Genomic DNA, 22,770 nt, shown 5'->3' on the forward strand with positions numbered 1-22,770 from the left:
CTCATCCACTTAAACCACTGTCAGTTCTTTTTCCTTCCCTACTCAGCCTCTTGACTCTCACTCAGGGCTGAAACAAACATACGCAGAGTTCCCTGTAAAGAGGGATTGATTGTTAAATTACTCTGGGAATTGTAGTTCCGGTCGGGGAATAGGCACCTCTGAACAATTCTCAGCACCTTTAACAAAGTACAGTTCACATAATTCTTTTGGGGAAGCCATGACTGTTTAACGTGGCATCAAGGTGTTTTAAAGGAATGCGACCCTAAATTAGTCATGTTAATAAATTTCAAAGGGTCTGTTCTGCATAGGAGTAGGATTGACCACATCTCACTCGCTCGTTCTCCATCAGCGCATGCCACTGCTGAAACCCTGTAACTTTTTATACCACGAATGTTATAATAATAATAATAATAATAATAATAATAATAATAATAATAAACATTATTTATACCCCGCCCTCCCCAGCCAAGACCGGGCTCAGGGCGGCTAACACCAGATATAAAACAATTGATTGAAATACAACTTAAAAAACAAGATTAAAATACAACATTAAAATGCAGCCTTATTTCAGCAGAAACTCAAAAACTTTTGGGGATGAAAATGTCAAGTCTTCACCAAGGCTAACTATGTTCTGTGGTTCTTTTTCTCCTGCTCCTGTTGCACTATAGCACACAGATACCCAGGGCTGTCCCAAGACCTTTTGGAAACTAAGGCAAACCACAAAATGGCTCCGCACTAGGGAAGAAGGGGTACGTGAAGATCTACATCAGGAACCAGAGGGGAATAAAGGGCTACATTGGGATCTGTTGCCCCTGTGGATCCTGCTGCCTGAGGCAGACACCCCATCTTGCCTCATGGGTGGGCCGGCCCTGCAAGTACCCATCCAATCAGTAACATCGGATCCTTAAAGTGTCCGTATTTCCCAGAGACAGTCCTGGATTTACAGAAGCCATCCCAGTTTTTCTTTTGATCCTGGAATGTCCTGCTTATCCGTAAGACACCCTTATTTTCATAGGTGAAAAGTTGGAGGGTATGGAGTTATGCAACCCCCAAGCCAAGGAGATAAGTAACTGTACAACCATTAGAAGACACCTGAAGGCAGCCTTGTATTGGGAAGTTTTAAAATGTTTAATGCTTTTTTATGTTTTTGTATGTGTTGGAAGTCCCAGAGTGGCTGCAGCAGTGCAGTCAGATGGGTGGGGTATAAATAATAAATTATTATTATTATTATTATTATTATTATTGAATAGGAAGGAAGTCCCTATTTTAATCGGAGAAACCTTAGAGGGTATGTGACGTTGAGGACACATACTAAAATGATGGAAGTGGAATGGTATGTGGGTGTTCTTGTATGCAAATCTTTATCCCAGCTGGTATCAGCCTTGAATTTGCAATTAGTTTATGTATGTGCTTTTAAACTCTTCTTACACTATAATTGTTCTTAAAAGTTATTTTTGTATCTATCCATTTGTTTCAACTTTTTTTGTTTTTTTAATAAGTGCAACTGTTTTATGTGCGTTATTATCTTGTAAATTGCTTTGGGATGCCTCATGGGAAGCAATTCGCAATTGAAAATGATAGTGATACAACCAGCACCAGCACCACTACTAGTAATATAAACCCATCACTAATGTGCTGTTATTGTGTCGTTGACATGTTAGAATACACACTTCCAAACCCACCCATCTCAAGGGACCCACACCCATTTTCAGTACTGCAGCTGGAAGGTGAAAACATGTGTCACTTTGCAAGAAAATACAGCAATGTGCTGCAGGCTTCCTCAAAGTCCCCACTCAGTCTATGCTACAATGACTGCATGCCCATTAATTGTCAGCTGAGGCCCTTCTTCCCTTTGTATGCATCTCTCTGTGTGTGTTTTAGCAGTAAGTAATTGTAAGGAAACGAGAGTTCCTCCACATTCATAGTCATGTCAGGTTTTTAACAATGCCGGCTTCCTCTCTTCTCGCCAGTCAAGTACAATAAGATAACAGCACCTGGGTAGCGTTGACTTGGAAGTGCTGGGCCTTCCTCGCGAGCTTCGCCTGTGTGGGGTTTTCTCCTGGGCAAAAAAATTAATTTGGGAACCTGTCATGATCCCCCTGCGTGAGCCAGGGAACATGATCAGAAAAGAACGGGCTGGTTAGCAAGCTGTTTATGAAAATCAATAGCAGACATGACAGGTGAATCTTTGAAATAATCCTTTTTTCTCTTTTTCCTTTAAACAATATCTGGTTTTCTGGCTCCCTTTCTTCCTTTAAATTACACTTATGGAGAGAAAAAAAATCCTTCCTAGCGTCTGAAGCTACAGAATTCCACTCACTCTCGCCGCCCTTGAAATTCGACTTGAAAAGCTGCAGTGTTGTGTTTTGACCACAATGTAGGCCCAGTACTTTTCCAAGTTATAGAATAAAACTGTTGTCTATGTTTACTGGCAGTGAGTGTCAGCTATGGGGAGTCAGACCTGGGGGGCCAAATGAGGCCCTTCACTGTCTGGCCCTTGGGACTCTCCCCAAGGTGCCTCACCTCTCCAGGTGACACCCCTCAATGTCTCTGCTTGGCCACCTCCTTGAGTGTTTTTATTAGGCTTGAACATGTCCTTCAACTCTGACAGTGATGGAGGACAGAAACTAGCCAACTGCACGAAGACGAAATTTACACCTGTTGCTCTGCCTACTTTTGCCTCTGATCTTGTCCATCATTGGCATGTGGCCCTTTGATGTGACCACAAAGAGAGTGCAGCCCTTGGACTGGAAATTAAAAGGTCATCCATCCCTGGATAGAGAACCTGTGGCAGATGCTATTGGACTCCAAGGTACGATTCTATGATGTCTCTGCTTCCCTGATGACTGGCAAAGGCAGGTGGCATCTCCCTCTCCTGCTACGAGTCATTTCAGACAGACTCCAGTCCATCCTTTTGGCTGGCTCTTCTAAGCCAGGAATATCAAAGGTCAAGAGGGTGTGTGTTTAGCTGGCCCCCTTCAAACATCTTGTCCACATTTTCAGGCTGCAGGAACTGAATCTGTGCCCTAACTCATAAAAGCTTAGTTCCAGGCACAGCTGCACACAGGGTATCATTGTCAGCATGTAGCCTGGACAGACAGAGTCAGGCTTCCTCCTTGCGCTATCAAGGATGGGATCATTTTACTCCCCCTGGTGGGCAGCATTTTCCATTTTGTCTCAATCTGTTCCGGAAGTCTGTTCCAAAACCAAAGTATTCCAAAACCAAGGCACACTTTCCCATAGAAAGCAATGCAAAATGAATTAGTCCGTTCCACACTTTTAAAAACAACCCCTAAAACAGCAATTTAACATGAATTTTACTATTCAACAAACCGTTGATCCATAAAATGAAAGTAATAAACAATGTACTGCAGTCACACAATCAATCCATCAGTATCTGAACTGGGTTCTATACAGTCACAAAAACCAAACAAAAAGAGCTGCAAAAACAGAAATGCAAAATAAATAGCAAAAACAGACAGACCTCAGCGTAACACTCAAAATGGAAGTTTGGCACTCAAAATGGAAGCGTAACACTCAAAATGGAGCACGTTTAGCTACCGAAAAAAGTTCACAAAGCAGAACACTTACTTCCGGGTTTGCAGTGTTTGGGTTCCAAGTTGTTTGAGTACCAAGGTGTTTGAGAACCAAGGCATGACTGTGTGTGTGTGTGTGTGGGACACCACAACTTCTTAAGCCTTGCCACATCTACACTGGCCAGGACTGGCAACCTTTTACCCTTTCCTCCCTTTCTCCTCTCTTCCGCTTTTTTGGGGGACGATGTTTTCACGTCCCCTCGCCTCCTACTTGTGTGTAGGCCCCATGGCCTTGAAACTTCCCCTGAACTTTTCTGAGCTAGTTCATTCTCTGGATGTATGTTGACTAGGGCTGTGGAGAACATCATGTTAATCTGGGAAGATGATTTCAGCTTCTGCCTCTGGTAAGCAACGGCTCGGCCTTCTTTGACTCAAAGGCATTCTGAAAATGCACACACTAACAAATCAACATGAAAATTGCATTTGCTTTGTCTTCAAGGGCAAAGCAGAGTCTCAGCCTGCCCCCCTCCTTCCTTGCCCCCAAAGTTTCCCTTCCATTTTGTCACATTCCTAAATTATAAAGTTAGCTGTTGAACAGTGCTCTTGTTCTTTTTTCTTCCTTCCTTTCTTTTGGCGTCGAGTCCTGGAGCTGTCATTTTTGATAAGATGAACTGTTATTAATATTGATTGTGGTTTACAATTTTCCAAGAGCTGCAACTTTAAAACAGTTGGAGCGGATGGACAGAAACAAGAAAGAAATGTGTTTTCCAATGTAGAGATTGGGTAGATTTCTGAACGTTCTTGAAAGGGAACAAAGGGACAGCAGAACTGCAATAGCCAACTGACCAGAAAACCAGATATGTGCCCAGCAACACATGCCTGCACGGAGAATTTTTAAGGAAACAGACTGAAAAGGTCAAGGATCCTACTGTTAGGGCTGGTTCTGCCATTAGGCAGAGTAGGGCAGCCACCTCAGTTGGTGAATGCTGGAATGACCTGCTCAACTGACGTGCTACTGTTAGTTACTATGGATGACATCGTCACCATTGTGGAAGCTGTATTCAGTTGCCAGTCCATTTGGCTTTTGTATATCCCATGGGAAGGCACCATCCTGTCCTTTTCCTCAGGCAGCAAAATGTATTGGGCCAGCTCTGCCTGCTGTGGAAGGGGCATCTCTTTAGGACTGGTCTGGATAGGGTTAGTGAATGGAAGAACAAGGGCAGAGCCAGGTGTGTCCAGCTTCAAGCCAAACAACCCACATGGCAGGACCTGGTAGTGGACGGGAGAGGAGAACTTATTCCTTGTGATACATTCCAGGCTACACATCAGGGCTGGGGGACCAGTGGCCCTCCAGATGTTGTTGGATTCCAACTCTCATCAGCCCCAGCCAGTAAGGCAAATGGTCAGGGAAGATGGGAGTAACACCTGTAGGTTCTCCATCCTTCCTTAGCTTAAGGTTCTGACCTGGATGTCAACTAGCAATCTCTTGCCAGCATCACCCCCAGTTCCTCTGGTTTCTGTTGGACAGCCTTCTTTGCTATAGCCTGGCTAACAAAGCCAAGAAAGAATCTTGCCAAGTGGCAAAAATGTGTATATTAGGAAACATTTAATACAACCACGTGTATGTTGGGAGAAATTTGCACTAAAATTCTGATTTGTTTTCATCAGCACTTAAAAAACAAAAAATATCTCAAACTGCTGTGGCTATGTGGAGAATAGAACTTGAGATTGGGAAAACGAGAAATATGGAGAAACTGAAATTGAGAGATTTGCCCATCCCTGATGGCCAGGGGAGATGGAAGCTATACTCTGGCAGCATTTGAAGGGCACCACGTTGGTTACCACTGATCTCCATCATCACAGCAAGTGTTGTCTTAGGTCCTGCACCTAGACAGATAAACAGAAGGCAATGGATGGTGTATTGTACCCTGAAAATCACACTGAACCAGAATAATTTTGCTGCCTATCCTTCCATCCCTTTTGATAGGATTTATGGTCAGGCAAATGGAAATAGCTCCTTTGCATGGAGTCCAGTTGGAAATAAATCTCCCCAGCTCTTCCACCCGCCACCCAGTATTATATGCCTGTAAGTATTCAGATCAGAGCGATTTATGGCACAGGGCTAATTCATACTGGGCAGCCTCAGCTCTGTCTGTCATCAGTTCTAATGGACCATGAGCTTGGAATTGGGAACTGGTGTATCCAGATAAAGAAGTAAATTTGGCCGGTATTGTGCAGGACCTGTTGATAAGCAAAGATGCTCAGCCCTTATGGAAAAGGTTATTTTACCATTCTTCCCTGTCTAGTCATGGGGGTAGTAACTGTTAATTGGGCAAGCCAGAAATGTCAAGGGATTTGCAAGTGGAAGAGGTGAGGGGGAAAGAAAGAAAGAAAAAGTATCTCTTAATAACAGGGAGCTAATTAACCGAGCAGGGAAATAATCTGGTGTGAATTATAATTTATTCAATGAGTTTTGCTCCCTTTTATCTGTCCATGGATTGTTTGCAAACAGATGGTGACTTTCTAGGATCCATTCATTATTAACAATTACTTGACCCCTTAATTCCTGTGAATAATTATCAGTCAGAGGCTCATTTGCAAAATGGTTTGCTTGCGGTTTCAGCTGTTAAAAGGGGGGGGGGGAGAGATTCAGAGTCAAATTTTCAAATCTGTGAGGTTGGGTGTTTTTTCCTCCCCCCCTTTTTTTGTCACCCTCGTAATTCTTTGTTATAAAACTGTAACCCGGAGCCAACATAAGACACCACGGATTGATATATTTAATTTTGTTAATAAAAGTATGTACATACTCAGCCCCTGCCCTGCCGAGTTAGCAGCAGTATGCTTGTGAACGCCAATTGCTGGAAACTGCAGGAGGGCAGAGAGCAGCTGTGCCTGGGTCCTGCTTTAAGGCTTCCCACGGGCATCCGGTTGGCCTCTGTGAGAACACAATGCTGGACTAGATGGGTCATTGGACTCTTCTTATGTTATTGCATTTTCATAAAATACAGTGGTACCTCGGGATGTGAACGGGATCCGTTCTGGAGCCCCGTTCACATCCTGAACAGAACATAAGATGCGATGGAGTGTCTGCGCGTGCGTGGGTCATGTTTTGCCGCTTCCGCGCATGCGCGTGAAGTCATTTTGAGCGTCTGCACATGTGCAAGCGGCGAAACCCGGAAGTAATGTGCTCCATTACTTCTGGGTTGCCGCAGAGCGCAACCCGAAAGCGCTCAACCTGAAGCACATTCAACCCGAGGTATGACTGTATCAGGGTGGTGCTCAGTAATATAAAATAACATTAAAAAACACAGATCAATATAAGGACAGCCTACTCAAGAAAATTCTAAAGAACTACATAGGCCTGTTGACATCAAAGAGTCTTCAAGAGCTCCTTGAAGTCAAAAGCAAGGACTCCTGCCACATCTCTGATAGAAGAGCATTCAGCTGAATGACCATCTTCTAGTTCAGGCCACTTGGGCTTCTGTAACATGGAGGACAGCATCCTCCAGATGGTCTTGGTGATTGGGCTTGGATATAAGGACTCAGGAGGTCCTTAAGGTTTCCTGGGCCCAGTTGGTTCAGGGCTTTGTATACCACCAGAAGCAGCTTGAACCTGTCCCAGCAGCATGTGAATAGACCGTGTAGATGTTTTAATGCTAGAAAAATGCAACCTGTGCTGCTGATAGAAGTGCGACTCATGCAACACGTTGGCGATTAATATACACAGGACAATAATTATACATGCTTTATCAACCTTCTGAGAAAAATACAAAACATTAAACAAAGCCACAAAGACTTGAGAACTACCCAGTCTGAAATGAACTTATAATGTCTGGTTTCAATAGATTTTTCAAATGCTTAACTCAGTCTTTTGGATAAGTTCATGAAGATACCAACAAAAGGTAAGTTCGGTGATATTCACAGTACTGAGAGGTGCTAGTAGGATTGTACATAAAGGTAAAGGGGACCCCTGACCATTAGGTCCAGTTGTGACCGACTCTGGGGTTGCGGCGCTCATCTGGCTTTATTGGCCAAGGGAGCTGGCTTACAGCTTCCGGGTCATGTGGCCAGCATGACTAAGCCACTTCTGGCAAACCAGAGCAGTGCACGGAAATGCCGTTTACCTTCCCCCTGGAGTAGTACCTATTTATCTACTTGCACTTTGACGTGCTTTCGAACTGCTAGGTTGGCAGGATCAGGGACCGAGCAATGGGAGCTCACCCCATCACAGGGATTTGAACCACCGACCTTCTGATCGGCAAGTCGTAGGCTCTGTGGTTTAACCCACAGCGCCACCCGCGTCCTTGTAGTAGGATTGTAGATAGATGTTAATAAAGTTGTAGACAATGAAGTTGTAGACGACAGGGTGCCGGTGTTTTGCACCTGTTTCGTCCTGGCAGTCCAAGTAATCAAAAGGCCAGTGTTCGCCCCCGATGGGGCCCTCTAACTGGGGCTTGCAGGTAGCACACTCCCAAGGTAGTTTTAGCAGAGGTGTCACATGCTGTTGGCAATCTGCCCCCACCAGCAGTTTAGCTGCTGCATTTTGCACTTGCTGAAGTTTCCAGACGAGGCCTAAGAACATCCCCACATAGAGCACATTGCAGCAATCCAGATTTGAGGTTACTAATACATAGACTACAGTGGCAAAGTTCTCCCCTTCCAGATATGTGCGTAGCTGGTGTACAGTGGTACCTTGGTTCTCAAACTCAATCCGTTCCGGAAGTTCCTTCCAAAACCAAAGTGTTCCAAAAGCAAGGCGTGCTTTCCCATAGAAAGTAAGGCAAAATGGATTAATCCGATCCAAATTTTTAAAAACAATGCCTGAAACAGCAATTTAATATGAATTTTACTATCTAAGAAGACCGTTGGTCCATAAAATGAAAGTAATAAACAATGTACTGCAGTCACACAATCGATCCACCAGTAGCTGAACTGGGTTCCACACAGTCACACAAAAAACAACAACAAAAAGAGCTGCAAAAACAAAAACGCAAAATAAATAGCAAAAACAGACAGGCCTCAGCGTAACACTCAAAACGGGAGTGTGGCACTCAAATCGGAAGCATAACACTCAAAACAGAGCATGTTCGGCTTCCGGAAAAGGTTCACAAACCGGAACACTTACTTCCGGGTTTGGAGTGTTTGGGTTCCAAGTTGTTTGAGTACTAAGTCGTCTGAGAACCAAGGTACCACTGTACTACACAAGGCTGGTAAAAGGATTTTTTTTTTTTGCCACAGATGTCATCTGGGCCTCTAATGACAAAGATGTACCCAGGAGTACACCAAAGCTATATACCTGTTGCTTAGGAGGGAGTGCAACCCCACTCAGAACAGAGAGCTGGCCTATCTTCCAGAGATGGAAGCCACCTACCCACAATGCCTTCATCTTCCCAGAATCCAAATCCAGTTTCTTGGACCTCATTCAGTCCTTCACTGCATTAAGACATTGATCCAGGACTTGTGTGTGTGAAGAAGTTTTGAGCCAGTTGCTGCAGCTCATACCGCATGGCTCTTACAAGCCATTCTTCAGTTCCTAGACCAATAATTTAGGAACATTCACCACTGTAACTAAACAAAGTTTTGCCACCTGCACAACTTTTTCTGAATGCTGTGTGGGAAAAGTATATGAATCTGACTTTTGGAGAGTTTGTAAGTAAACCATTTTAAATTTACCAAACGTGGTCTTTTTCTACAGGAGAGGAAGAGGGGAACTTTGGAAGGAACATAGAAGGGCAAATAATAAAGATCCAATGGGCTATATCTCCATGCTTTGCTTTGCTGCATATTTTGTGGTTTTCAACCTCTGCTGGGCTTCTCTCACCTGAGTACTGAGCTGTGGCTGGATGGGTACATGGGAGCCAGTTGAAGTTAAATCCTTTGGCTGGGAAGGGACGATATGGGATGGGGGGGCAACTCCCATCTCTTGCGGGGGTGCAATTAGTGCCAGCATCGTCCATTAAGAGTTTGGGTGTAATTTTCGACACCTCCCTTTCCATGGAGGCGCAGATTGCAGCTATAACAAAGGCGGCATTTTTTCATCTCCGCCAAGCTAAGCAGTTGGCTCCTTACCTCTCTCGCCCTGACCTAGCCACTGTGATCCACGCGACGGTCACCTCCAGACTGGATTATTGTAACTCGCTCTACTAGGTCTGCCCTTGAGACTGACCCAGAAACTCCAGCGGGTGCAGAATGCCGCGGCAAGACTACTTACGGGGTCCTCGCTACAAGATCACATTCACCCGGTGCTATACCAGCTGCACTGGCTCCTGGTGGAGTACAGGATCAGGTTTAAGGTGCTGGTTTTAACCTTTAAAGCCCTATATGGCCTAAGACCCTCGTACCTACGGGACCGCCTCTCCTGCTATGTCCCACAGAGGAACTTACGGTCTTCAAACAAAAACATCCTGAAGGTCCCAGGCCACAGAGAGGTTAGGCTGGCCTCAACTAGAGCCAGGGCTTTTTCGGCTGTGGCTCCAATCTGGTGGAACGCTCTGTCACAAGAGACTAGGGCCCTGCGGGACTTGACATCTTTTCGCAGGGCCTGCAAGACAGAGCTGTTCCACCAGGCCTTTGGTCAGGGCACAGCCTGACTCCCTCCTTTGGCAATCTTCACAGAACTTAGGCTAATGGTTGCCAGCAATTTGAGTTGAATTAATTTTATAATGAAATGATTTTAGAATTTTGTACTATTTTATTGTTGCTGGCAGCCCTGAGCCCAGCTTCGGCTGGGAAGGGCGGGATATAAATAAAATTATTATTATTATTATTATTATTATTATTATTATTATTATTACTTGCCCCAAACTTGGATCTTAGCACCCTGGAAATCTCAGGACGGCTTGCACAGACTCTCCTGATACAGATGTTATGGAGAAGCAGAGCTGTGTGTCATCAGTGTATTGTTGGCTCTGTGCTCCAGAACTCCCCATGGCTGCTCCCAATGGCTTCATATAGATGTTAAATAGCAGTGGGGACAGATTTTATATGGCATGGGGAGCAGGGGAAGCAACCCAGGACCTGCTCCACAAAGGTTCTTTTTTTGTTGACATATTTACAAGTGCTGCATAATATCCAGTTGTAAGAACTTGATCTTTCAGCAGAGAAGTGCTTAAACTCTGAAACTTAGGCAGATGCCTTTTGGGTGCCTGATCACCATTTTCTTCTTGTGGCAAGCCTACCCAGACATGTATAACCGACACACATTTTAATATACATTTTAAAATGAATACTGTTTATTTTTACCTTCTGATTTTATTTATATTTATTTTAGGTCACCTTGCTTCTAACCTATAGGCTTCATTTTTAATGTGCATTTTATGTAAACCACTTAGAGGTTCTTACAGTGAAGAAGTATGCAAATTCTGTTAAGACAAATACTTTTCTTAAGGCTTCTGAGCCTGTTTAGCCAAACACACTTGGAAGCTCCCTTCTAATATTGCTTACTGGCCTATCCCGAACAACAACAACAGCAAAAAACCCCATAAGACTATATGTCAAGTGGAAGTGATTATTATAAAGGCAGATGGATCGTAGTTAGTGAAAACGCCATATTGGATAATTGTCCCATATTCTTGATTCATGCAGCTTCAAGCAGGGCTGCATCTTTGGAATATAGATATGTTTTCCAAAATCCATTCATTGATATAAATGATCCTTTCCAGTATTTCATTTGTTAGACCAAGCAGCGAGAGGTACAGTTGCCGAGAGAAGAGCTTGGTGGAAACATTAAGTTGTATCCTGGATTCTTGCAAATCTTTAATACAAGATTTCCCCTCTTTCTCTTCAATAATCTTTGTGTGGTTTATGAAAGGAGGCAATTTTTCAGCGTATTTGTAACAAGATGTGGTTTCTTTAAAGCATTTTTTAAAAAAAAATAGTCAAAGGACACAAACCAATATAAGAGAGACACAAAACTGCCTTATACTGTTTAAAAAGAAGAAGAAGATTGGGAACCGTTTATGTTGTGTTTACAGAAACATTGTAAAGAATTGGACTCATTAGGAGGGTTTGAGGAAACACTTGCAACTAAGAAAACAAATGCCAAGGTTAAGAAATAACAATCTGGATATTAATTAACTGTAAGACATAATTGGAAAGAAAATTTGGTTAAAAAAATAATGATAAGAATATAAGAGTTTTTAACTAAATATTAACAAAGTAAGGAAAAACAAATTAAGCAGAAGTTGTGAATATTTAAAGAACCGGAAGGGGAAGTTGAGGGAAGTCATGGGGTGGTGGTGGGGATATTTGGATTCTTTAACTATTTTTCTTTTATATGATAAATGTGTGGAATATTAAATTGTAATAATAATATGTATATTTTATACTGAGTCAGACTTACTGAACCACCTACACAGCATTGTCTATATAGACTGGCTTGTTTGAAAAGGAAAGTCTTTAACAGACACCAAAAGATCATAGAATTGTAGAGTTGGGAGAAACAGTGAAGATTGTTCAAGTCCAATCCCCTGCAATGCAGGAATATACAGCTGTCCCATACGGGGACTGAACCTGCAACCTTGGCATTATCAGCCCCACGCTCTAACCAACTGCAGTGGCTTTCCAGGGTTTCAAACAGGGAGCCTCTTGGGGATTGAAGGACCCTTTCTCCAAATGTAGACCAGCTGGGCAGCTACAGGTTCCTTAGTCCTGGGCAAAGGTCATATGTTAGAAATCCTCTTGTACAGGTGTTTATAAATAATGTCACAGCAGCCATTTCATTGAGCAGAAACTGGATGGAATCCTCCCCCTTTCTATGTCTACCCCACTTTTCCTCTAGGGCATGGGTAGGCAAACTAAGGCCCTGGATCCGGCCCAATTGCCTTGTAAATCCGGCCTGCGGTCGGTCCGGGAATCAGTGTGTTTTTACATGAGTAGACTGTGTCCTTTTATTTAAAATGCATCTCTGGGTTATTTGTGGGGCATAGGAATTCGTTCATATTTTTTTTCTTCAAAATATAGTCCAGCCCCCCACAAGGTCTGAGGGACAGTGGACCGGCCCCCTGCTGAAAAAGTTTGCTGACCCCTGCCCTAAACTATAGCTTGTTTAGTTTATATGTAAATACGGCACTGGGGCCAAGCCAGCCTGGAGACTGGCCGTGTGGCAACCCTAGTCTCCCATCAGTGCTCAGCACCCTTAGCAAACCACAGTTCCCAGGATTCTTTGGGGGAAGCCATGACTGTTCAGAGTGGGATGGTACTGCTTCAAATGTATAGAAGAAGAAGAGTTTGGATTTGATATCCCGCCTTTCACTCCCTTTGAGGAGTCTCAAAGCGGCTAACATTCTCCTTTCCCTTCATCCCCCACAACAAACACTCTGTGAGGTGAGTGGGGCTGAGAGACTTCAGAGAAGTGTGACTAGCCCAAGGTCACCCAGCAGCTGCATGTGGAGGAGCGGAGACGCGAACCCAGTTCCCCAGATTACGAGTCCACTGCTCTTAACCACTACACCACACTGGCACACTGCAGATAGGGCTAAGGTTGGCTACAACCCTATATTTTTAAATGATTTTTCCTCCCTCCTTGCCCTTTCCAATCCTATGTCCTGCTCCTTTTGTTCCTGCTCTTCAGGATTACCCCACGAGCCTTCAGCTACCCAAAACTGAGCTGCATCAAGGAGACAAGCGCTCACTTTTGGGTACTTTCAAGACTGTGTTTATGACAACAAAGATGAATATGTTCTTGCTTCTGTAGGCAGCTCATAGAAACAGGGAAACATTATGTGACAGTGTTTTCACTAGCACAGGCCCGAGGGACCATCAGACAAAGCAACACAGCTCCAGCAATAAAGAAAAGCCAGGAGTTTCATTCAATTATTCATATTTCCATTGTGTCTCATTTTTTAAAGTGGCACTTTCTCGGCATTGATCGTTTGACAGCAGCTCGTTTGATTTTTCTTCTCGTGTGATATATATTTTTTCCTTACCTCATCCCTTCTGTTTATATAACCGGCAAGGGGGCCATTTCAGATAGTCACTCATGACAGGGTTTCCCCTCCCTCCATCCCAAAATGTGGATATCCACAGTGGCCACTGACTGACAACAGAAATGCGAGTGTGTAACCTGCTTTGACCCTTTTGCAGATGCCACATCTAATCAGCGTCACTGAAATAAAAATTGACCCAATAAATAGCTTAGGGATATGGTAAGAGCAAACTCTTCTCCTCTCTTCATCTCTGGTTTAGCTGCTCTGATCTGTACTAAGCAGGGATGGGAGGGTTCCTGAGAATGTGGGGTTCTGACACTGGGTTTTGATAGGCTGTGCAGGCGATTTGATGGAATCCTGAATTGCATTGGGCCAAGTTCAAGGAGATCTGGGCATGGGCTAAGTCAGGTTGAGAGAGCCTTGAATTAGCCCAGTTTGGGTGAGGCCAGCTGGACTGACCCAGGGCTGCCAACTGGTGGGCATTAGCCATAAAGGCTGGAGGTCTGCTTTGCCAGCCTGCTCCATGAATGGAACTCACTGGGGAAGCAGACCCCAGCAGGATTGAATCTTCCACTCACCAACTGGTAAGCGGAAGCTTTAGTCCTGCAAAATATTGGGTGCTCTGGGATGGGGAGAGTGGTCCCCAGGTTGGCCTAAATCAAGGGGCGCATAGCCCTGGATTTCTACCCCTTGATTCATTTAGAATTAAGCCCAGAACCCTTGTGATTAAGCTGAGGTGCAATGGAACTCATTCATATACAATAGCAGTGAGGCGTCTGGAGGGACCTGGATGCTAACTGTACAACTATGACCAGGGCAATAAGGAAGCACAGTGGTACCTTGGTTCCTGAACGGCTTAGTTGTCAAACAAATTGGCTCCTGAACGCCACAAACATGGAAGTGTTCCAGTTTGCGAACGTTTTTCAGAAGCCGAATGTCCAACGCAGCTTTTGCTTGAGTACAGCAAGCTCCTGCAGCCAACTGGAAGCCACACCTTGGTTTTCGAACAGTTTCGGGAGTCCTGGAATGGATTAAGTTTGAGAACCATGGTTCCACTGTATTAGAAATATAACTCCATTAATTAGAAGGTCACGTGGCTTAGGACACACTGAATGCTGCTGTCATACCCCGCAACCACCCTGCTTTGACTGGGAAATTCCGGATTTACAAAAGCCATTCCTGGCTTCTGATTGGAAATGTCCCATTTTTTGTTCCTGCACTCTCGTGTAAGCCAAAGACATGACCAATAGTAACAAAGAATTATCCTTCCTTGCCTCTGGTCAACATGTGCCAAAGCAGGCATGCAGCTCCACATTTTGCTTTCCCCCTCTATGGTTACTGTGGAGGTCTGTGGGTGGGGAGTTGGTGTGTGGTGACGGCGGCAGGCAGGCAGGCAGGGGTGAGGGCATTGCAGAGGGTGATAGCGGCTGTGAGGAGGATGGTGGTGAAGCCACCATGGAAAGGAAAGCTTGGGAAGAGGCCCCCCCAAAATGGGCATGGGGTGGGCAGACCATGGGGCTGTAGCTGGAATGTGATGGGAGGGAAATGGGAGGAGGTCTCCCAGAGGTAAGGGCAGCTGGGAGGGCTGGGAGGCGGGAGTATCAAGCCGGGCATTGGGAGCTTGGCAGCTGGGAAAGGGGAGCGAACAAGCAGATGGAAAGCACTGGCAAAGGGGACTCGGTGCTGGGGGCAAGAAGTTCTGCAAAGGTGGCTGCAAAGTGGAAGAGATAAAAAGGGCTTGGGGTGGTGGTCCAGAAAGGGCAGGGAGTGCGTGTGTTAAGAGGGACAGACACAAATTCGCCCCTTCAGGGGGAAAATTTGATGAGGGAAGGTAGGGCTTGCGTCCCAATTTTTTTCACCAGGATATTGGACTGTGTACATAGTCACAGCAGTGTCTAGGGAAGTTTAGGGAAGTTTTTAATGTGTGACATTTTAATGTACCGTATTTTTAATCTTTATTGGAAGATTAGAGTGGCTGGGGAAACCCAGCTAGATGAGTGGGGTACAAATAATAAATTATTATTTATTTATTTATTATTATTATTATTATTATTATTATTATTATTATTATGGGTTAAGGAGTCATGGGATCTGTATATTTCCTATGGTTCCCAGTAGCCCTGGCTACTGCCAGGCAAGCCCACAGCAACCGAATAGAGCCACTACTTTGACATGCTCCATTTTGTTTTGTAAACAACTATGTCAGCCCTACTGTAAAGTTTGTGAAATAGAAGATGGCCTTATCTTTCAAGATGTAGACCAGCTTTGATGTCTATGAGCACATATACTCTCATCAAAGGATAACAATGTCAGCTGAGTGTGATGCATTGTCTCATTCTGCATTCTGAGCATTCCTTAGGAATAATGCGGGCATAGCTGTCTTCAGGCAGAACTAGGCATTTAAGAGACATGGGGCTGCTACTCCAATCCTTCACAAATCTTGATTCTCCCTCAGCCTTCTGTTGGCATGATCACTCACTCAATTACTTTGTTTCCCCTGTGAAAGGCACCCAGTGATGCAAAGGAAGGGAATCTATACTGCAGAAAGACAGCACATCACACAGTGAATTTCACTATACCTTTAGCCTGGAATTAGAGGGAGAATATTTGACACAGAGATATATGTTAGCAGCAACACTATGTCTTCCATTGAAATCAAGGTTTGTCTTTTAGTGGCTAATTTTTATTTATTTATTGCTGCAGCTAGTAGGTTTCCAACTAAAATGAATTGCCCAAGACATATATGATTTTCCTTTGCTTGTGGGTTCCCAGGAGCATCTGGTTGGGCGCTATGAGAACAAAGTCCTAGATTAGATGGACCTCATGCTGAACCAGCAGGACTCTTTTGGTACTTAAGTTCTTGTGTTCTTAAAGGTAAAGGTAAAGGTAAAGGGACACATGACCGTTAGGTCCAGTTGCGGACGAGGGAGCCGGCTTACAGCTTCTGGGAGGTCATGTGGCCAGCATGACTAAGCTGCTTCTGGTGAACCAGAGCAGCACACGGAAACACCATTTACCTTCCCACCGAAGTGGTACCATCTACTTACACTTTGACGTGCTTTCAAACTGCTAGGTTGGCAGAAGCAGGGACCAAGCAACGGGAATGTCGCAGGAATTCGAACCACCAACCTTCTGATCAGCAAGCCCTAAGCTCTGTGGTTTAGACCACAGTGCCACGCATGTCCCTCTTGTGTTCTTAAGTAGGCCCAAATTATTAGTAATGGATTCCTACTCAGACATTCCAACTCACAGCCATTTCCAATTTCCTTCTTCAAGTTGTAGAGATAACTTCTGAAGTTCTCATGAAGTCTTTCTTCACAATATAGAATCCTGACTTTCTAGAGTTCCTGGTGCCCTCCAGATCTTGTTGGTCTACAACTCACATTATCCCTGACCACTAGCCATGCTGGCTGAGACTCATGGGAGGTGGAGTCCAAAAATATCTGGAAGGCATCACATTGGCTACCCCTGGAGAATAGCCTTTTGCTGCAGAATCTTGCCCCCAACTCACGGAGGGTGAGGAGGAGAGTAATCTGGAGCTGATACGCTTGTCCCCACTCTCCCTCACATGCTTCTAAACACATGGGGGATTAGAATGCCCAAATGTGGCTAATACTTCAATTAAAATTAGATTACAGGCAGGATGCGTTAATTCCCTCATGTTTGCCAGAGCGTTCAATTTTCTAGGCCAATTTTCTAGGCCAAAGTATACAAACATCCTCCCCCCCCCCACTTCCATCAATGCAAACAACACTAGTGGGGGTACATTAGCAATGGAAATAGCCTTCTGCATAACTGTCTCCATGTATGTGATGCATCTGCAATCAATCTTCCTTTCCATTCAGAAACAAAGGTGGGGAGACATCTGCATAATTGGCCATGTTTTATGCTGGTCTGATGTATAATGTTGTCTCTTAAGCATACCGCTCCCTGGAATCGTGATGAAGTGTCAACATGCCGTGTGTAGATGTAAAACAAACATTTTCCCTCTTTTTTTGGGGGGGGGGAGTTGCAGCTGGCAGCTGACAAGAGGAACAGGAGGCAGGATTTAGTTTTCAGAGTATTATAGTTTGATCAGAATTAGCTGTGCAACCCTGTCTCACTCTTGTCTAGTAGTACTCTGGCGTACTCAGTCTATTTGGGGGCAGTAATGCTTATGAATACCTGTTGCTAGAGACCGTAGAAGGGGAGAGTGTGTCCTGCTTGAAGGATTCCCACAAACATACGATACTATACAATAATCTTTATTGTCATTGTCCTATACAGAACAACAAAACAGAATAAATCTACATCAGACATTCAAAAACCAACAAGCCTGCTATCTCAACTATCCCAGCCTGGTTAGCCCCTAAAAACTCTGATACCCCATAATTGAATACAATATACTCACATAGAGACGACCTTACACTGCATTTAAAACCAAAATTGCATTTGGATAGAAACTGTTTCTCAGGTGGCTAGTCCTAGTCTTTATAACCCTGTACCTTCTTCCAGAAGGCAGAAGCTGAAAGAGATCATTTCCAGGGTATGCACTATCTCTGCAGCTTTCTTATGGCACCTGGAAGCATAGATTTGATCCAAGGTGGGAAGAGTGCACCCAATTATTCTCTCTGCAGTCTTTACAACCTTGTTTTTTCCATCTGGTTGACCACTGTGAAAAGAGGACTAGATGGGCCTCTGACCTGATCCAGTAGCCTCTTCCCATGTTCTTACTCTACGCTGGAATAGCATACAGTAGATCATCACAGGGAACCTTCCTGCCAGCCTACAAACTCTTGGCCCATGAGGATAAGGACCTGGCCCATTGACTGGATCAGGTACCCCACCCCTTGTAGTAGATAAACGCATGTTTCCACTCTTGCAGATCTGAGATGCTCAAGTGCTTCTCCCTGTGAGACATTGCTGTTTGACAATAATCGGGTGTTACGCTTTTCACTGCTCTTGGCAGAGTAACGCTTCTTTGCGATGAGAGTGGAAATGTGCAGCCATTATGTTTGAGCAGGAGGAAACAGGCAGACATCGTTTCAATATTATGACAGGCAGGATCCTGCTGAGTTAATGTGGTTCGGCTCAAACCTGTAGTTGCCGGCTCTTGACAAGTCAAGTTTGGGAGAGAAGGGCTGGCACCTGAGATTGGTGATGTCGCAAATATCCTGCGCCTCTCCCAGCCTCCCAAGTTTACTGCAATGTGGGGTTCAGAAACCTGGGGTCCTTTCTGAAAACTGCTCAGAAGCTTCCATTACGACAGGCTCTCACTTAGGAGCTGGAGCTTATTTATGTGAAATAATAATAATAATAATAATAATAATAATAATAATAATAAATACTATCTCGTTCAGGAGAATTGTGTACAAAATGTGTGATGTTTGGAGAAATTCACACCAACATGGTGATCAATTTTCACGAGGCCTTTTTAAAAAATGGAAATGGATGTGGAAACATGGAGACAGAATATGACAGAAGAGAGCTAGACAAAGGGCACTTCAACAATGTGTACAATACAGTGGTACCTCAGGTTACATACGCTTCAGGTTACATACGCTTCAGGTTAAAGACTCCACTAACCCAGAAATAGTGCTTCAGGTTAAGAACATTGGTTCAGGATGTTCCTGCGCGGCAGCAGCAGGAGGCCCCATTAGCTAAAGTGGTGCTTCAGGTTAAGAACAGTTTCAGGTTAAGTACAGACCTCCGGAATGAATTAAGTACTTAACCTGAGGTACCACTGTACCGCAAAATGAGAATCTCTGATTACCTACCAGAAATCTGATCAGCTCTTTTGGTCAACAGCTGAAATAAAACAACTGCATCCAGGAAGGTGTTTCCAGGCCTCCACAACCACTTTAATTGGTCCCATCACACCTAGAAACACACTTCGATCCCATCTGCCGGAGCATTTTCTGTGTAACTGTCATCACAGACAAACATCCAGACAACTCTTCCAGCCGAATGGCTCTGAGAACTTTTTGCTTTGCTTTGTTTTTACTAATGGGATACATTCATTTGAAGTTTGTCTCTGTCATTCGGTGGCTCCTTAGTAAGACAAACATTGCACTCCTTTCCTTCTTCCGACCTCTTGCCTTTGAGCATCTGGTTGGCCACTGTGTGAATAGGATGCTGGACTAAATGGGCAACTGGGGGATCTAGCGGGGCTGTTCTTTTTTTTTTTTTAAATGATATTTATTCCAAATTTAAGATTACAAAAAAGAATAGAAAAACCATACAAAATAAAATAAACATATAACAAAAAACAGACAATAAGAAAAACTTAACAAAAAATATGAAAATACATTACATTAAGATAAAGCAAAAAACAAATTAAACCTTTACCTAACCTTTTTTCCTTTTACTTATTTCCATGACCTCCTCTCACCTCCCAGCTTTGTATTCTAGTTTAAATCGTATTTCCAGCAGATCCTTCTAACCTTCTTTTCATTTACTTATTTTAACATTCAATAATATAATTAATCCTCCTCTATCCCATCAATTTCTATACTTCATTTTTACTTAATCCATTATATCATATCTGCCAAAACGATCTAATGTTCTTTTTCCAACCTCTTTCTAACATTCTTTTATGTTGCAATATTTTTGAAGATATGTTTTAAATTTTTTCCAATCTTCTTCCATCGACCCTTCTCCCTGGTCTCGAATTCTGCCGGTCATCTCAGCCAATTCCATATAGTCCATCACTTTCATCTGCCATTCTTCTCGGGTAGGCAATTCTTGTGTCTTCCAGTATTTCCCAATGAGTATTCTTGCTGCTGCTGTCGCATACATGAAAAAAGTTCTATCTTCCCTTCGCACCAATTGACCAACCATGCCCAAGAGGAAGGCCTCTGGTTTCTTTAAAAAAGTATATTTCAATACCTTTTTAAATTCATTGTATATCATTTCCCAGAAGGCCTTGATCTTTGGGCACGTCCACCAAAGGTGAAAGAAAGTACCTTCATTTTCTTTACATTTCCAACATTTATTATCAGGCAAATGGTAGATTTTTGCTAGCTTGACTGGGGTTAAGTACCACCTATAAATCATTTTCATTATATTTTCTCTTAAGGCATTACAAGCCGTAAATTTCATACCTGTAGTCCATAACCGTTCCCAGTCAGCAAACATAATGTTATGTCCAAAATCTTGTGCCCATTTAATCATAACAGATTTAACCGTTTCATCCTGTGTATTCCATTTCAGCAGCAAATTATACATTCTTGACAAATTCTTAGTTTTAGGCTCTAACAATTCAGTTTCCAATTTAGATTTTTCCTCCTGGAAACCAATCTTTTTATCTGAGTTAAAAGCCTCCCTTATTTGAAAATAATGAAGCCAGTCTCGAACTTTAGTTTTTAGTTTGTCGAAACTCTGCAGCTTTAGTTTCTCTCCAACTTGTTCTAAAATTTCACAGTATTTTGGCCAGTTTGTCTCCATATTAGTTTTTTTCAAAGCCTTAGCCTCCATTGGTGACAGCCACCTTGGTGTTTTACTTTCCAACAAATCCTTATATCTCACCCAAACATTAAACAGTGCTTTCCTGACAATATGGTTCTTGAAGGCCTTATGCGCTTTAACCTTGTCATACCATAAATATGCATGCCATCCAAACACATTATCAAAACCTTCTAAGTCCAAAATGTCCATGTTTTCAAGAAGTAGCCAATCTTTCAGCCAGCAAAATGCGGCTGATTCATAATAAAGTTTAAGGTCTGGCAGGGCAAATCCACCTCTTTCCTTTACATCTGTTAATATTTTAAATTTTATTCTAGGCTTCTTGCCCTGCCAGACAAATTTAGAAATATCTCTTTGCCACCTCTTGAAACAGTCCATTTTGTCCACAATTTGCAATGTTTGAAACAAAAACAACATTCTAGGCAATACATTCATCTTTATCGCAGCAATTCGGCCCAACAATGATAGCTTCAATTTTGACCATATTTCCAAATCTTTCTTTACTTCTAACCAACATTTTTCATAGTTATCTTTAAACAAATTCACATTTTTAGCAGTCATATGAACCCCTAAATATTTCACTTTATTAACTAATGTTAATCCTGTCTCCTTCTGAAACCTCTCTTTCTCGATCTCTGTAAGGTTTTTCTCTAATACCTTAGTTTTCATCTTGTTCAATTTAAAACCTGCTACTTGACCAAATTCTTGAATTAATTGCAATACTCTTTTTGTACTGGGTTCTGGCTCCTGTAGTGTCAAAACTAAATCATCAGCAAAAGCTTTCAATTTGTACTGTTTAGCTCCGAGTTGTATACCTTTAACCAATTGGTCTTTCCTAATCATGTTGAGCAAAACCTCCAGGACCGATATAAAAAGCAGTGGGGAGATTGGGCAACCCTGTCTTGTTCCTTTCTCTATCTTAAATTCTTCTGTAACTACGTTATTTACAATCAGGTTAGCTTTTTGTTCTGAATAAATTGCACCTATACCGTTTTCAAAACTTTGACCTACCCCCATCCCCTGCAGATTTTTCTTCATAAAATTCCAAGAAATATTGTCAAAGGCTTTCTCCGCATCCACAAATATTAAAACCGCTTTGGTATTAATATTAACCTGCAATTTTTCTAAAATATTGATGATATTCCTCGTATTATCTGACAGATGTCTCCCTGGGAGAAAGCCCGCTTGATCTTTATGAATTTCTTTCACCAATACCTTTTTTAATCTTTTAGCCATAATTTCCGCAAAAATTTTGTAATCCACATTAAGTAGGGATATGGGACGGTAGTTTTTCAACTGTGTCTTTTCCACTTCTGTTTTTGGTATGAGTGTAATGTATGCTTCTTTCCACGACTCGGGTGCTTTTCCTCCCCTTAGTATTTCATTGCAAACTTCTTTCAAAGGTTGCATTAACCATTCTTTCAAAGATTTATAATACTTTGCAGTTAGACCATCTGGCCCTGGAGATTTGCCCAATTTCATATCCTGAATAGCTCCTTCCACCTCTTGGTCAGATATTATAGAGTTTAGTATTGATTTGCTCTCTTGAGATACTTTTTGTAAACCATTAATTTTCAAAAACCGATCCATATCTAATTCTTTCTGGGTCTCCTGCGTATATAACTATTTAAAGTAGTTCTGGAAACACTTTCGAATCTCTCCAGGATTCTGTATATTCTTCCCTTCTACTACCAAGTTCGTAATAGTATTAAGCTTTTGTCTTTTTTTCATTTGCCAGGCCAATAATTTCCCACACTTATTTACCGATTCAAATGTCTTTTGTTTCATCTGTTTAATCTTCCATTCTATTTCCTGGTTCATCAGTTTCATATATTGTACTCGGTATAGCTTTATCTCTTTTAAAA

At 42.9% G+C, this 22,770-nt stretch overlaps 1 long non-coding RNA gene across 1 annotated transcript; it reads left to right on the plus strand.

The window, feature by feature from the left end:
* The first annotated feature begins 4,618 nt into the window (after positions 1 to 4,618).
* Positions 4,619 to 9,289, plus strand: LOC308463227. The gene is made up of 4 exons (XR_013979519.1): positions 4,619 to 4,765; positions 5,524 to 5,622; positions 7,382 to 7,438; positions 9,232 to 9,289. It is a non-coding gene; the product is annotated as an uncharacterized lncRNA (long non-coding RNA).
* The last annotated feature ends 13,481 nt before the right edge of the window (positions 9,290 to 22,770 follow it).

The sequence above is a fragment of the Podarcis pityusensis genome, assembly GCF_964106645.2.
Source record: "Podarcis pityusensis genome assembly, chromosome: 14".
NCBI lineage: Eukaryota > Metazoa > Chordata > Lepidosauria > Squamata > Lacertidae > Podarcis > Podarcis pityusensis.